A 16802-nucleotide genomic window follows, 5' to 3' on the forward strand; every position below is an offset into this window, starting at 1 on the left:
CTCATGAGCCCTTCATTAATCATTTTTCCCTCTCTTCTGCCCAACTATAACAAGAAAGGATAAGCGAATGACATTCGTGAGTGCCTGGCATTTGGCCAATGTCAAATCACGACATGACCATTGAGAAACTGAGTCTCTTTTCCAAAATTATTAGTCTTAGGAAGAAAAAGGAAAGTGAGGGAAGGAGAGACAATCAGTACAGAGTCTTTTCAGAGGACCAGATTAGTGGGAAATCCATCATTTAAACAAAGTCTATTTTAAAAAACCTAAACAGCATAAATTTCTAAAGTGCTCATAAATGAAGAAGCATTAATTATTAAATACTTATAAACTGTAGTATTGTCTCCACTAATATGTTTCTGCACACCTTTTTTTTTTTTTTGGACAGATTTTTTTAAAGAAAATGTCTCTTGCAAAAATCTTCTTTGAACAGAACAAGGTTCCTCCTTAAATAATTTGATGTCTGTGTATGCAAAAATTGAAAAATTGAAGAGGAATCTTGCAAGTTTAAATAAACACCTCTGAACACAAAAATTGTCCTGTCATGTACAGAATTAAATTGTTTAAAATGCATTTTTGCAAGTTGCACTCTGATAAGGGAGACAGGCTTTTAAAGGATGGAATTTGTTCTAATAATCCATCTGGAAAGTATTTTTTAATTCAAAATTAGAACTTTTATAGAGAAGTAATGGAGTATTTCTTTTTGATAAGCCACTTCACAGAACAGGGATCAGAATGCAAATTACAGTTATTTGCTCTAAGTGGTTTCCATTAGAATGGCATTAATATGAAACTTTTTCCATCTCATCAAGACATTTCACAGTATTTCTTCTACCTTTAAGACATGGTGTATTAATTTAACAAAATTATATATAATTTTGGATGTATTATGTATGCTTCATTTACCTTTTGCAACATCATTATCTTATTTTTAATGTTTGAACCTGTCAATTGATAACACAGCTACATCTCCTTAGAGAAGATCATATTTCAGATCAGAGAGGCAAAGTCTAATTACAAGAGTAAATTGTGAAAAATTGAGGGTTTTATTAAATAGAAGGATGAGACAAGACCTTTTGTTTAATAGTCTAAATCCTGTAGGTGAAAGCTCTCTTTCTCTCCCTGCTCTTGTATATTTTAAGCAGTAATGCAATTAAATGATAAATACTTGGGGGTTTTTACTCCAATATAAATGAAAGGGGCCGGCACAAAGGTACTGTAGTATGAGTGACCTGTAGCACCAAGAACACAGGTAGAGACTATTCAGTATGTAAAAGAAAGCAACTTTTATCTGTGGCTTTTTCACAACAGCTGTTCAAAACCACTTGACTTTGGGTTCCAGACAATGGACCACCACTCCACCAAAGGAGCCCAAAGGGGCAGGTGCAATTATCAGAATACATACTGTATCATCCTTCAGTCCTGTCTAAAAATTGCAACTTTACCAGCTTTTGTTTCAGCTGCAGTACCTGTAAACTGTAAGCATTATTTCAATCCTCACCCCACAAGGCATATTCTTCCTTTCTTCTTACTTGAACAAAACTTTGTGTGGTTGTGCAATGAATACAGATATAGAGCAGATCTGGGATAATATTTTTCTCTGGCTTGTTTAATATCAACCCCAAATTTTTCCCATATCTATACGTAGACAACTGTACTAGCACAGCTCAGAAGGTCAAACCATGCATGCAGATATAAATTCAGCTTAAGCTGGCACTCCTCTAAAAACATATGCTCACAAAATGACATGGCCTGGAGAAATGATTGCCATTTAAGACCCCCTTATAGGCTTGGTGTTCCAGGTCAACAGAAAGGCCACTGCATGACTTGTGTTGCAAAAGCAGAGTCACTTGCTTCACACCACAGCCTCAAGAAAGCACAAGTGGTCCCCTTACTCCTCTAATCTCTAAAAGCTTCCAAGGATGTGAACCATGAGCACCCTATTACAAAGAAAACCTCAAGAAATGAATTAAAACCACCAGGACGACCTCCAATACCCACTTGGTTCCACCACAGAGGAGGCACAAGTTTTTGTCTTCTACAGTCATCATGCACATGGCTTTCTACATAGGCATCAAAAGCTGGGGGATAGTCACAAACACAAAATACTGAATCAATTCTCTGTTTTGCTGTTTATGAAGATATAAAAAGTGAGGAAGTTTTTTGTCCTCCTTCACCCTGCCAAGTGCAATCACTTCCACAGTAATGTGCAGTAGTCTGCACTTGTAAACCCAGCACTGAACTCTTCTGGATTAAAATAGTAAAAAGAACCTTTCCATTTTGTTATCATTTTTATTCCCTTGTCTCAATGCTCTGGCTTTGCAGAGAAGACCAAAAGCAGCCCAGTGGAAATTTTCAACACATAAGCTTTGAATTGCAGTCCTGGAGGTCTGTCATAGGACCCAGTAAAGTCCACAAATAAAGTATTTTATAATGCAGAAGTCTTTGAAACCCATAATGCTGAAAAAACGAGTTATCCATGACATCTGTGGTAATTACCTTCCAGAAAAAGTAGCAACAACTATCAGTGAATACAAAGAAAAGTCAGCAATAGAAATTGTTTTGCTGGAAGAGACGGACAAGAAAGAGCATCATTATATGGAAATAACGACAAACAAAGAGACTAAGAAAATTTGTGCTTTCTATTAAAAATGCAAAAAAATGAAAGTGGCAAGTGAGATGAAGGGAAAGCAGGAAGGAAAATATAGTCAGGATTATGAGCAAAGAGCATGCTATTAATAATTAAAGTGGAAATTCCTCCATTAGTGGCCACTATGGACAATTCACTACTAGTTTATTATTTATTTTAATTACCTGACCAGAAGGCAGACCACATTTTTAAAAAACATCATATATGGTATCATGAGGTTTAAAGAAGAGTAGCTCTTTTATAACCCATGGTAACTACTTTACAACAGCCATAATGTGTTTTTAACTATGTTGGTTCTCTGGCTCCTGAAAAATGGCTGTCTCTTCATCAGCTGACTATTGATTTCCTATCAATCCAAAGGCTGTACTGTTTCACTATTTCTCTTACATGTCTTCTTTTACGTTTTAAGATAACCTGACACATCCAGTATGCAAAAATGGTCTTTGTTTTTTTCGTGTGTTCTGTTTTGTTGGGGTTTTTTTTCAAATGTAGTGATTAATATTTGAAAGAAAATGTCCCAAATCATTCAGCCCCTGTTCCAGCAAATTTCTTGGCATTCCATCCTCCAACTGCCTCATGTTTCTCAGCTATCTCATACCATTGTGATCTATATGTCAAAGCATTACCAAATCAGCAAATGAAATAGACATTGCCCAGCAAAAAACCCTGTCTGAGATTGCAGGTTCTGAGCTGAAACACCTTAGATAATATTTGTCTATATATATGTGTTTTAGTGAATGAAGCAGTCATGGTTTTCATAGCAGTATAATACTCATAAATATTAAAACATAAACAAATTAGTAAAATACAAACATTTCAGTCTCTAGCTCAGATAGCAGAACAGGGATCAGTACAAACTGCTGTTGAGGGGACAAGACTGAAAGACCCCATCTCTCCACACTCCCTTTGCATTCACTGCTATCCTGACTTCAGCATTTCATCAAGGCTTTAATGTCTTGATAACTGTCTACAGTAATGGGGACGGGGGGACAGTCATTCACAACCATCACCATCTAAATAGGTAGACTGAAAGGACCTCCAATTAGACTCAGGAGACCATTTGTATTTCAACAGTTTATTCCTCCTCTAATAATTTAGTCTAATATCCTCTGTTATTCTAAACCTTCAATGGTGTGCTTCTGTGGTCACCCTTGGACAACATTGAAAAGTATGGTATAAATGAAAGGAAAAATCCATTTTCTTATTCAACATCTGAGAAAAATTTAAAAAAGCTAAGTCAGCAAGCAGTCTCATATAAACAAGTGATGATCTAGATGAGATCATAAATTATTCTCAAGGTGTTTTGGAAAAAAAGACAAAAATGCAGATGCAAAAATGTATTTGGAAATGATATGTTGAAAAGAAGGAATATGACAGAAAGACATCGTTTTGCATTAAGACAGAATGATGTGAAACTTCAGAAAGGTAGAATGTTGTGGATTTTGAGAGAAGGAATGAGAGAAATTGATGCCATTTTATGTACCAGTCTTATTTCACAGGTATTCAGAACCTTTTTATAGACCAAAATCATTCAAGTACCTCAGAAAAGAAGTATTTTCCTGCACTAAACTGGCCCTGCTACTGGGAGGAAAAGGAAGAATACATCTGAAACACACACAGTTGTTTCTTTTATTGGAACAGAGCCAAGATAATTTAAAAATAGAATAAAAATTAAGCCTATCAATCAGCTTCTTTTACCAAACATTTTTCAGAGTACTAATTGTTTATTTATATACAATAGGGTCATGCTGAGAGGAGATACTGCATGAAAGAGATCAGCAGATTTTTTTATGGTATCTCACATTGGGTCCAGTGATTTGCTGATGCAAATACACTGTCCCAATCCTTCCAGGCCTGAATTGCCTCCTTTTCCTTTCCAGCATTTCTGGACTCACTTGGTTTCTCAGTGATCCCTTTCAGATAATTTTTTTTTCATGCCTTTTTCTTCTAGTTTAGGAAGACCAGCATACTCTCCAAGGAATCAGCTGTGCACCAGATCTCACATAACAGATTAGGTTCACAGAAGCAGGACAGAAAAGAAGTCCAGCTCTATCCTCAGTCATGGACTATCAACCACCTCTTGAAAGTTCACCTTGACTCTAGTGCCTTGAGGAAAAGACAGTCAGAAATTAACATTGAAGTCTCTATTCTAAATGAGCTAGAACCAGATCCTACTACAGATCCCTTTCACAGGGAATTAGTCTGCCTTTGTGTTATCATTCCTTCCTTCCTGAATTTAAGAAATGTCTCCAGTAAAATATTTATTGAAGTAATGCATTTATGCAGAAATCTTACTATATCAGAAAGTTTCACCTCTCAAAAGTAGTTCCAAAAGTCATGGCTGGTTATCTATAAGACTTTTTATTTCATACTGTGGAATAATTTATGGGGAACACAGGACAGAAATTAGCTGGAGAATGTCATGCATTACAACCAAAACAGTATTTCTATAGAATGACACTAAATTTGACACTACTGTTAAATTCTGAAGGCCTACTTGTACCTGGCAATTGCTCTTTACAGAGAGAGTGAATGTCTGACCACAGTGGGTGAAATTTCCCTATCTTCTACACATAAACTTCCCATCACCACTACACTCTTTTGCTAACTTTGAAATAATTATGGCACATAGGAATGTTGTTTTAGTGCACCATCTTTTTTCTATTTGTCAGTACTTCTCACTAGGCTCACTAGGCCTCTGGTAGCAAAAACTGTATCGTACACTCCTGTAAGTCTGCACTTGTCCAAGCAAATTCTCTCTTGCAATTATAGATAAGCTAAGAGGCTCCAATTATCCCTATTGTAAAAGCCTTGGGAAGATGCCCTTTTAAGTTGGGAAGCAGCCTAAATTCAGGACAGTGTCATTGTCTGGACTGATCAGCTTGCAGAAGAGGAACATACGGATTTTAGTGGAGCTGAAAATGAAAAAAACAAAATGTTTTGTTGAAGGTTTCTGGAGAGTGACTATGGTCCCATCTAGGCATTAAAAATGCATCTATTTCTATGTCTTGTGACAGTATTCCCTATGATAAAAAGGGAATTAAGGCTTAAGCTGGCTGAGGGTTTTTTCTTTCCTTGGGTTTAAAAAGAAAAAAAGAGGAACATTTCTTTCTCAGTGTTTAAAATTATTTGATTTATAAGTTTTCTGTAAGGTTCCCAGAAAAAATTACTCCATTTCAGAGTAAGACAATTATCAACACTAACATATAATATATATAAATACACACAACAAATTAGTGTCTTGGTTTTGGAAGATAGGTGTCTGCTAGGGAGGGCAGAGGCCGCCTTTGGATTGAAAATGTAGACCCCCTCCTTCCAAATTATTATAATTCTGAAATCAAGGGGCTCTCAGGCAGACATCTGGGGATAAGAATAACAGTTCTTTACTAGTATGTAAACAACAATAACTACAGCATTAACAATAAAACAGAACCAGGGACCCCGTGACAGCCTTCTCGGCCGAGACAGGAAGGGATGGAGGAGAGGCTTTGTTTCACAAACCCCCTCGGGCGGGCAGTCCCGGTGCTCCTGCAGGGCTCTGAGGAACACTCAGCTGGAACAGCAGGGATGAGCAGAGATCTCAGGCTGAGGTGTATCAGCAGCTCTGCAGCGATGCTGGTGTGAAAAACGAAGTTCACTCCTGTAAATTTTAAAAAGTTTAATAAAGACAATAAGAGACATAAAGTAAAGCAAAGAGTTACGGCCGGGTGCCTTGGCGCGCTGCCAAGAGCACACCTGGTATCTTAGGGATACCCCTTTTACCCCATCCTTGCTGTGTGGGGTTAATGCATATTCAAGCATGTCCGCTCCCTGGTTCCGCCTTCTTGGATCATGCTCTTGCACAGTCTCATTTTCTGCTGGTCAGCATAATTTTTTTGCTGGTCATCATTATTCTAGCTGGTCAGCATTCTTTTGGAGTCTGGTTTCCTTTTTTCTGCAGATGGTCAGTTGTTGATAAGGGTCTGGGCCCCTCATCCTTCTTCTGAGGGCAGCTGAGCTTATCTTTCCCCCCTGCCCACATCCTGGTACCGGTTTTTTTGATAACAGTTTGCTCTCCATTTCCTGCTGCTGATAACAGCCTGTTTTCCACAGCTTGATCCTCCCATTGTCTTGCCTTGTCCAGATGAAACATATCCTTACCCTTCAGAATTCCTATCTAAGCCTATAACTTGCTAAGAGAGAAAAGAATATAGTGAAAGCATATAATATATATTTATCAGAATAATTGTGAAAAGCCAATATTTACAACATGAATTCACAACAACCCCTCCTTTTATTTTTTTTTATAAATCATTTGGCTTGAGCAATAATTCTTGTTTCCTAGCTTCTAGCACTCGTTCATTTTTCTCACAAATCAATTTAGCTTCTTCTAGTGGATCTTTCACATTATTTTGTTTTCTTAATATCATGATTTTTTGTGCTGTTCCAGATGTAGCCAATTTTGGGTCTGTAGGCATTGCTACTATTTGCATGCCCTGCACCACTTTGGTGATCAGTTGGATGAAACAGGGGATTAGACAAGGAAGGAATATTAAACCAGCTGTAGCGCATAGGAGGAAGAAACCTAGCTTCTTCCACCATTCTGTCCCCAACAGGTTATTCTACCAATTGGTGGTCATCATTGACTCCCATTTTTGGACTGGCACATGGGCTATTTTTCTGATGTTCTTGGCGATATCTAGAACGGCATTTCCATTGTCATCAATTTGCAAACAACAATCTGATGTATTAAATTTCCCGCAAACACCCCCCTCTTCAGCCAATAGATAGTCCAAAGCCAGTCTATTCTGATATATTGCAGCTCTGGCTTGGCGTTGCTGACTGACTATTAATTCCATAGCCCCAGCTGTTTCATTGGTTATGATTTCTACTACAGCTTGGAGTCTTATAATGCGATTTAGCATGTAAATTGGGGTTCGATATCCCAAACTTCCATCTTGTGCCCAAGTAGCTGGCCCATATGTTTCTAGTATGCGTTCAGGGGGCCATTCCTCATCTCCCCATTTTTGAGGTCCTCCAAACAATTCCCTTTTATTTCTTTTTAGGTCCTCATAAACCGGCACTCCCAATTGATCTCCATCTGGTCCTGGCAAAAGGAAGAATCCTGGTTGAATGATTCCCAGAGTACAACTCCCTTTCCATTGTGAAGGGAGCTTTGGGTATGCCCTTTTCCCACATATCCAAAATAAGCCATCTGGTGCCTTCCAATAGTCATTTTTCTGTTGATTTATATTTTCCCAAAATTTAGATATTTCTGGGATTCCAGAGTAAGGATTTTTCCCTTTACCATTACATCTGAAGAGTCTGGTTCGATTATCATACACACAATTATTTTCTTTTACTTTTCCTTGAGTCCAATACAGAGTTGGTTCCTCTGGGATCCACCATGTAGAAGTTCCATTGCTAACCTTATACCTTTTACAGGGAGTTTTCCCTATTTCTTTAATAAATTCCTTACCAGTTCGCCATAAACATTCTTCCCCTATCACTGTTGAACTTAGAATCCATCCTTCTGGTCGAGTCCCCCCTCTTATATTGGTCCGGTTCCACTTAAGGAGTTCCACCGGGCCTATGCTACTACCTTTCCATGGCCATTCCTCCGTCATCAAGGCTCCTCCACAGACCCAGCAGTTTGTTATGTTAAGTTCTTTACTTATCCTCTCCCCTAAATCCACAAACAGGTTTTTCCCTAGTCTTGAGATATCTATTTCCCCTTTTAATTGCTGTTTGAGCCTTGCATACAGGTCCTGACGTGAGGTTAAGTTAGGTTTAGGTTTCTGTGTTGGTTTTATCTTTTTTCTTATCACTTGCTCTTTTATCAAATCTTGGGTCTTTCCCTTGACCACCCCCGTGAAGCAAATCCATTTTTCCCCTTTTGGGCAAGTGCTTCCCAATCTAGTACCACTGACTCCTAAGTTTTCTGTGATCCAATATTTTTCTCCTTTATGTATACAGGTACTTAACTTGGATGGGTTATAGCAGTGACTATTGATATTGGTGTGGGTAATAAGAAAGAAACCCCGGCGTTTTTCCATGTAAAGTTTTCGATAGCATTTGTAACATGGCTTTGCTGGGGTCCCAAAAGGGAAAAGGATAAGTGACAGAAGAAGGAATAATAGGGGTCCAGTATGGCTTACACCCCCACCCATCCTGCCTATGAGGTTGCGGCTCACAGCAGGTGTTTTATATTCTTCTTGGTGGCGAGTTATAGAGGCCAATCTGGTCTTGCCCCCTATTTCCTTGTCACTTCCTCTTTTGTAATTTCCAAGCAAATCTCTTTTGACACCTTTTAACAGTAGTATCCCACCGTTCTTCAGGTATTTCCCACTCAACAGGCACCAGTAATTCCCATCCACAGAACAGAGTTATTATTTCAGTTGCCTGCAATTCTGTTTGGATAGAGGATCTATTATGTGCTCGACACTCCCTACAACAAGAACGCCGATTGTGTGAGCTGCAATACCAATTTTTCCCACAACTTAAACACTTATATTTAACCCAGCTAGCATGTCCCGTATTGGGATGATTTATACAAGGTATATGGTGTGGCACTGATGGAAGTTGTGATTCTCCCCCTTCTTTATACAGATCACAGGCCAAAGCAAAAATATGAGGATTTCCCGACTGAAACAGCCCCGATCCTCCTGTTTGGAGAGGGAGTATTCCTCCCCAAGGTGGATATCGAAGGTGTCTCAGAACTTGTCCAGGCAGGACTTGAAACCACTGATACAGGCTTGGTCTCACTTCCCAATTAGGCGTGATTCTTTGCTCATCCCTTGGATCCTGTGGATTGTCCCAGTTCATTACCACCCAGCCCCCGCTTTAGAGTCAATTTGGTATCACCCGGTTCAGAAGTTATAACCCACTCCTCAGGTCTTTTCACAGGTCCCTTGATTCTACTGGCATGGATCCAACCTCACTCCCTGGTCCGGATTGCAGCCTCCGTTGTCAGCAGTACCTGAAAAGGACCTTCCCATTGAGGAGTTAAGGATTGTTCCTTCCATGTCTTTACCAGTACCCATTCTCCTGGATGAATATGAATTTTGAATTTTGAACTCCAAAGGGGTGGTTTGAGGGATCATTCCTTTTAGCCTTAGGTTTTCAAGTGTTTTAGCAATTGTGGTGACATATTTTCTGACACTTATTTCCCCTACTTCATAAGTGGCAGTTTCATGTCGGGTGGTAAGGAAGGGTAGTCCAAACATCATTTCATAGGGTGACACTCCCAGGTCTGACCTGGGTTGTGTTCAAACCCTTAATAGAGCCAGAGGTAAACATTTTACCCAGGACATCTGGGTTTCAATCATTAATTTTGTTAAGGTCTTCTTTAAAGTTTGATTCATTCTTTCCACCCGGCCTGAACTTTGTGGGTGCCAGGGGGTATGCAATTCCCATTTTATTCCCAAGGTTTGGGTTATTTGCTGTAAGACTTTAGATGTAAAATGTGTTCCTCTATCTGAGTCTATTTTATTAATCATTCCATACCTGGGAATAATCTGTTCCAAAAGAGTTTTACACACCACATTAGCTGTGGCCCTGGCAGCGGGAATAGCTTCCACCCAGTGAGTTAAGTGGTCTACTATTACCAATAGGAACTTCCATTTTTGGACTTGGGGAAGTTCAGTGAAATCCACTTGAATACTTTGAAATGGCCGTAAGGCTAATTCACGGCCAACTAATGGTGTTTTTCTCATTATTTTTCTATTTACCTTTTGGCAAGCTATGCAGTTTTCAGTTATTTGTTTTGCTACCCCAAAAATTCCAATGCATCCAAAATCCCTTAGAAAGTGATCACACAAAGCCTGAGTACCCCAATGAGTTTTCTGATGCATATCTTCTAATATTTTTCTGGTGAGTGGTTTATTAAGTAACTGTCTCCCATCAGGGAGTTTCCACTTTCCAGACTGATCCCGTTCTCCCCCTATCTTAAGCAATTCTTTTTCTTCTTTCTCACTAAATTTAGGGATTTCCAATTCTTCCCTGTCTGGGGTTAAAATTAACATTACTCGTTTGTCCCCATTTTCTGCCGCTTCTTTAGCCTCCTGATCCGCCAAGTTATTCCCTCTTATTTCAGGTGTCATTCCCTTTTGGTGTCCTTTGATATGTACTACAGCTATCTCCTCAGGCAGTTTTAACGCTTCTAAAACTTCTAAAATAAGTCCCTCATGTACTAGTCCCTTCCCTTTTGAGTTTAGTAACCCCCTTTCTTCCCAAATTTTCCCAAAGGTATGAATTACTCCAAAGGCATACTTTGAGTCAGTATGGATGGTCCCCTTTTTATGTGCTAAATGCTCCAGTGCTCTTTTTAGAGCATATAATTCACAAGATTGAGCAGACCAGTTTGAAGGTAGACTTCCTTTTTCGATGGTCTGCATATTTTCCCCATCAACTACAGCATATCCCGACATTCTTTTTCCTTGCAAGCATCTGGATGAACCATCAACATATATTTTTTTTCCCTCCAAAAGGGCTTGTTCTGCTAAATCTTCCCGAACTTTAGTTTGGCATTGTATGATTTCCAGACAATTATGTGCCAAATCATCTTTTGGTTCCCCATACAGAAATTGGGCCGGATTGAGACTCCTGCTTGTTTCTATTGTCAAATCATTATTGTCAATTAAGATTGCTTCATATTTTAACATCCTGGAGTCTGTTAACCATTTTTCAGCTTTTTGATTTAGCACATTTCGGACAGCATGGGGTGTGCATACAATTAATTTACTTCCAAAGGTGAGCTTACGGCTTTCCTCCACCAAAATAGCAGTAGCTGCTATTGCCTGAATACATACTGGCCAGCCATGGTTCACTGGATCCAATAATTTGGATAAAAAGGCTATTGGTTTCTTCACCCCTCCCCATTCTTGAACTAAAACCCCGTGAGCTACTCCATTTTCCACATTAACGTATAAATGAAAGGGTTTTTCTAAGGAGGGTAGGCTTAGGGCTGGTACTGAGGCTAGTTTCAATTTCAATTGTTCTAATTTATCATCATCACCTTTAGTCCATCTTATATTGTCTCCCCCTGTCAATTTCTCATACAAAAATTTTACTGCTTGTGTGTATCCTTCAATCCACAATCTACAATATCCTAACAGTCCTAGCAGTTTCCTAACCTCTTTCTTTGAAGAGGGAGGAGGAAGGGATAGGATCCCTGCAATTCTTTCAGGATTTAATTTCCTGCTACCTTTGCTTATCAGGTGACCAAGATATTTTACCTCTGATTCCACAAACTGTAACTTTCCTTTTGATACTCTGAGTCCCTTTTCCCCAAGAAAATTCAGAAGTTTTATAGTAGCTTCTCTAACTTCAGCTTCTCTTTCTCCTGATATTAGGAGATCATCCACATATTGGATAATTTGTATTCCTACAGGAGTGGGGAAAGTTTGTAGTATCTCTTCTAAGGCTTGCCCGAATAGATTTGGGGACTCTGTGAATCCTTGTGGTAATTTTGTCCATCTTAATTGTTGCTTTCTCCCGGTATTTGGATCTTCCCATTCAAAGGCAAAAATATCTCGGCTTTCTTCTGCCAGTGGGCAGGCCCAGAAAGCATCTTTAAGATCCACCACACTGAACCACTGATGTTGAGGTGGGACTTTACTTAAAAGAGTATAAGGATTAGGAACCACAGGGTAACGGGCTTGTGTTCTTTTATTTACCTCCCTTAAATCTTGCACTAATCTGTAATTTCCATCAGGTTTCTTTACTGGGAGTATAGGGGTGTTATGAGGAGATTTACAAGGTTCCAATGTCCCATCCTTTATCAATTCTTCTATTACTGGCTTTAAGCCTTCTCTCCCCTCCAAAGAAATAGGATACTGACGTACACATATGGGATGTTCTTCCCTTTCAATAGTGACCCTTATGGGGTCAATATTCAATCCACCCCTATTTCCTTTTCCAGCCCAAACTTCTTTGTTAATTTTCTCTTCATCTTCTTGGCCAAGTTTTAACACTTTGGCTGTCATTTTCCCTTCTACTGGGATAACCCCAATTCCTAATTGTATCTGTAAATCCCTTCCCAATAAGTTGCTGCCAGCCCCAGGAACTAGTAAAACATCTCCTATTCCTATTTTTGTTTCTCCTTCTATGACCACATTTTTAATGACAGGAACTTTAAACCCTTCCCCTTTTGCCCCTGTTACTTTTACAGTATCATTACTTATATCACATCCCTTTGGAATATTAACAACACAAGTCCTTTCTGCCCCAGTATCAGCTATAAATTCTAATGTCTCCTCTTGGGGGCCCACTTTTAAAGTTATCAAAGGCTCCAGATGGTATTTGTCCCCCAAAAAATAGAGCCAGTGACTCCCCTATTCTTCCTCTGGGGGTGTCTCTTGAAATATCTTTAGATCCCTCCTTAAGTGAGGGCATTCTCGTTTAAAATGCCCTTCCTTTTTGCAATAAAAACAGGTATTCCTGGGTTGTCCCGGGAATTTTGATTGTGCTGGATTTTTATTTCTTCCCTTTTCCCCACTTCTAGCCCCTGAGTGTTTAGGAGGAATTCCTGAGGGTTTTTGATTCAGATTTTTCTGGAAAGTGTTTTCCCTCATAGTGGCTATCATGATTTTTGCTTCCACTTTAGCTTTTTCTTCATCTCTCCATACATAAACCCTTTGAGCTTCTCTTAATAAGTCATTTAAGGGTTTGTCGTGCCAGTCTTCCAATTTTTCTAGTTTTTTTCTAATATCTGGCCATGCCCGGGTGACAAAATTGACCCTTAGCAGGGCTTGTCCTGCTAGGGACTCAGGGTCTATTCCAGAGTATTGTTTCATATTTTTTCGGAGCCTTTCCAGCCATTCAGTTGGGGTTTCCTCTTTTCCCTGTTGTCCCTCAAAGGCTTTTCTAACATTTTGCCCTCGGGGCGCTCCCTCCTTTATCCCTTTGATTATCAAATTACGATAATCATTCATACTTCCCCTCCCAACTTCATCATTCTGGTTCCAATCAGGAGGTGCAGTTGGCAATTTCTGTTCTCCCGGTGGGCCTTGTTGGTTTTCTCTTTCCCATATTTTTATCCCAGCAGTTCTAATCATATCTCTTTCCTCTTGGGAAAATATTATTTTCATTATTGATTGCATTTCTTCCCAAGTGAAAATATTGGGCCCTAGGAATTGATCTAATTGTTCAGCTGTACCTATAGGGTCTTCTAATAGCCCTTTAATCTCCTTTTTGAAATTCCTAACTTCTGTAGAAGTTAAAGGAGCATTCACAAATCCCATTCCCCCCTGGACTCCTCCCATAGGTACTTCTCGTAATGGGAATAAATTGATTTCTTGGTTCCACTCTCCCTGTCTATCTGTTTTTACACCCCCCTTCCCTTGTTTTGTATTAGTGTTGGTAACAGAGAGGTTATCAGGCTGCTTTTGAGCTTTAATTGCTCCCCTTGTGTTCTGATATGGTGCCCCTTCGTTAAGAAGGGATGTTATCTGGGCAGCAGGCGCTGAACTCTCCAAAGGAAAAGAGGCAGAAACAGAGTCCGGCAGGGAAGCTGGGATCCCTAGTGCAGGAGTGAGGGCGGGGCCTGGCAGTGAAGCCAGGGCCACCTGTGCAGAGCTGCTGGGGTCCAGCATTGAAGCCAGAGCTGCTGCAGCCGGAGTGCTGGTGTCTGGCAGTGAAGCCGGGGCTGCCAGGGCAGGGATGCTGAAGCCCGGCAATGAAGCCGGGCCGGCAGGGCGGGTGGAGCAGAAGCCAGAGTCGGGACACCCAGCGCTCTCCCCGGTTCGAAGGGGGGGGCAGGAGTTCCCGGGACGGGTGGAATTCCCAGCATCAGCGGAGGTGGGAGGATTCCCAGCGCCATTGGAGGCAGAGGAATTCCCGGAGGCTGGGGAACCCCTGCGGCTGGCTGCAGCGGGAGGGCTCCCTGTGTTAGTGGTGGAGGTAAGACATCCAGGGGGTCCCATTTTTTTTTTATTTTCTGTTTGCTCAACCTCTGGAGTTTTAGATACTTTAAAAATTCTGGCTCCCAGAGGTTCTGTGTTTCTTAACCAGCAAGAGGCATATTCTCTTTATTCTGGATTGTATGGCTCTTTTGAATTCACAAATATATTTAGAGCCTGGCAGATCCAAGCCTCCGAGGACCCGTATTTTGGCCAGTAAACATGATCAGGTCTAATTTCCTTTTTTACCCACTCCTTCATGCAGAATTGGATCATTTTTACTTTGTCTTTCCCCTTTGTATCGGGATCTGTATCCCAATTTGCTAGTTTGACCCCGAGGGGACTATCTTGAGGTATATCCTCTGGTATTTTATTAATTCTTTTTTTTCTTAAGGCCAGCTTACTGGTTCTCTGTCCCATTTTTCCGAGTGTTCTCTGTTTCACCCTACTCCTTTTAAGTACCACTATTTAGAACACCAATTGTACTATTTTAGAATACCAATTCCACTCCTTTAAAACACCAGTTCACTTCTTTAAAATACCTATGTTAACTCCCTTAAAAAAAACACGAGTTCACTTCTTTAAAGCACTAATCACCCTTCACAGCACCACCAACAAAACCAACAGACCCCAAATCCCTCTCTCAGTGTTCTTGTTACAGTCCACCTTCCCCCCCTCAAGATAGTTATACACGATCTCTCATTCACACATGCATTCTCATTTCTTTAATAGACTTTCCACACTCACTTTCACTCACACCAAGACAATACAATAATAAGGTACCTTCAATGTTGTTGGCCAACCCCCCCAGATTTTCTTGGGTACTGTATCCCACACTTCCCGTGGTTTGCACCCTCAACCTGGCAATATTCCCGGGGATTTATTAATTTTTATCCCCTTTTTGTCCCGTCTCCTAGTACACTGAACTTGGGAGAACTCCTGACTCCTTCCTTTCCAGGGGTCCAACCCCTCCCTGAGACCCCCGTCCCAGTAACGCCGGGGGGATTCTTTCACTCCTTTTTCATTCGCTTCGTCCAATTCCCGGCCTATTTTCTCGCGAAAGATAGGAACCTCGGTAGTATGGACTCCGCTCTCGCTCCGCAGGTCTGGGGTAACCAGCTTGCGTCTCATTCACACACATTCATCCCCCCGTTTCCACCCCACTGATCAGTACTTACCAATTCCTGTTCAGGTCCTGAGAGATAATGGGGTTTTGAAGGAGCGCTTTATTACTTTGATTTTTTTATTTTTCTTTGTTTTACTTGTCTCTCTCTTGTCCTTCAGGTGTTGCCCTGCTACCACCGATGACACCAGAAGAGCCAAAGTGGATTACCAAAGCTGGCAGGGAGGCGCCTTCCCCCGCCTGGAATCTCCTGGTTTCCCCGGGGCGAGGTGCTTCATCCCAGACGAGCCCCAAATTTTTGTGAAAAACGAAGTTCACTCCTGTAAATTTTAAAAAGTTTAATAAAGACAATAAGAGACATAAAGTAAAGCAAAGAGTTACGGCCGGGTGCCTTGGCGCGCTGCCAAGAGCACACCTGGTATCTTAGGGATACCCCTTTTATCCCATCCTTGCTGTGAGGGGTTAATGTATATTCAAGCATGTCCCCTCCCTGGTTCCGCCTTCTTGGATCATGCTCTTGCACAGTCTCATTTTCTGCTGGTCAGCATAATTTTTTTGCTGGTCATCATTATTCTAGCTGGTCAGCATTCTTTTGGAGTCTGGTTTCCTTTTTTCTGCAGATGGTCAGTTGTTGATAAGGGTCTGGGCCCCTCATCCTTCTTCTGAGGGCAGCTGAGCTTATCTTTCCCCCCTGCCCACATCCTGGTACCGGTTTTTTTGATAACAGTTTGCTCTCCATTTCCTGCTACTGATAACAGCCTGTTTTCCACAGCTTGATCCTCCCATTGTCTTGCCTTGTCCGGATGAAACATATCCTTACCATTCAGAATTCCTATCTAAGCCTATAACTTGCTAAGAGAGAAAAGAATATAGTGAAAGCATATAATATATATTTATCAGAATAATTGTGAAAAGCCAATATTTACAACATGAATTCACAACACTGGCACTGCCACATGTCCCGGCAGGACGTGGGGTGCAAGGCCACCAACGAAGAGGGAAGAAGGAGAAGAAGCAGCAGCAGCTCCATCTGGGTGATGGCAAATTCCTTTCTCTCTGCAGCAACAGCTCCTCACAAAGTGTCTTCTCTGAAGCTGAAGAAGCCAGCAAAACTGTCCCTGCCCTCCCTTTTTCCTTGCCCCCTTCCACC

Source organism: Pseudopodoces humilis, chromosome 10, assembly GCF_049639895.1.
Source record: "Pseudopodoces humilis isolate 2021_Gansu_Grassland_sample_001 chromosome 10, ASM4963989v1, whole genome shotgun sequence".
Taxonomy (NCBI): Eukaryota; Metazoa; Chordata; class Aves; order Passeriformes; family Paridae; genus Pseudopodoces; species Pseudopodoces humilis.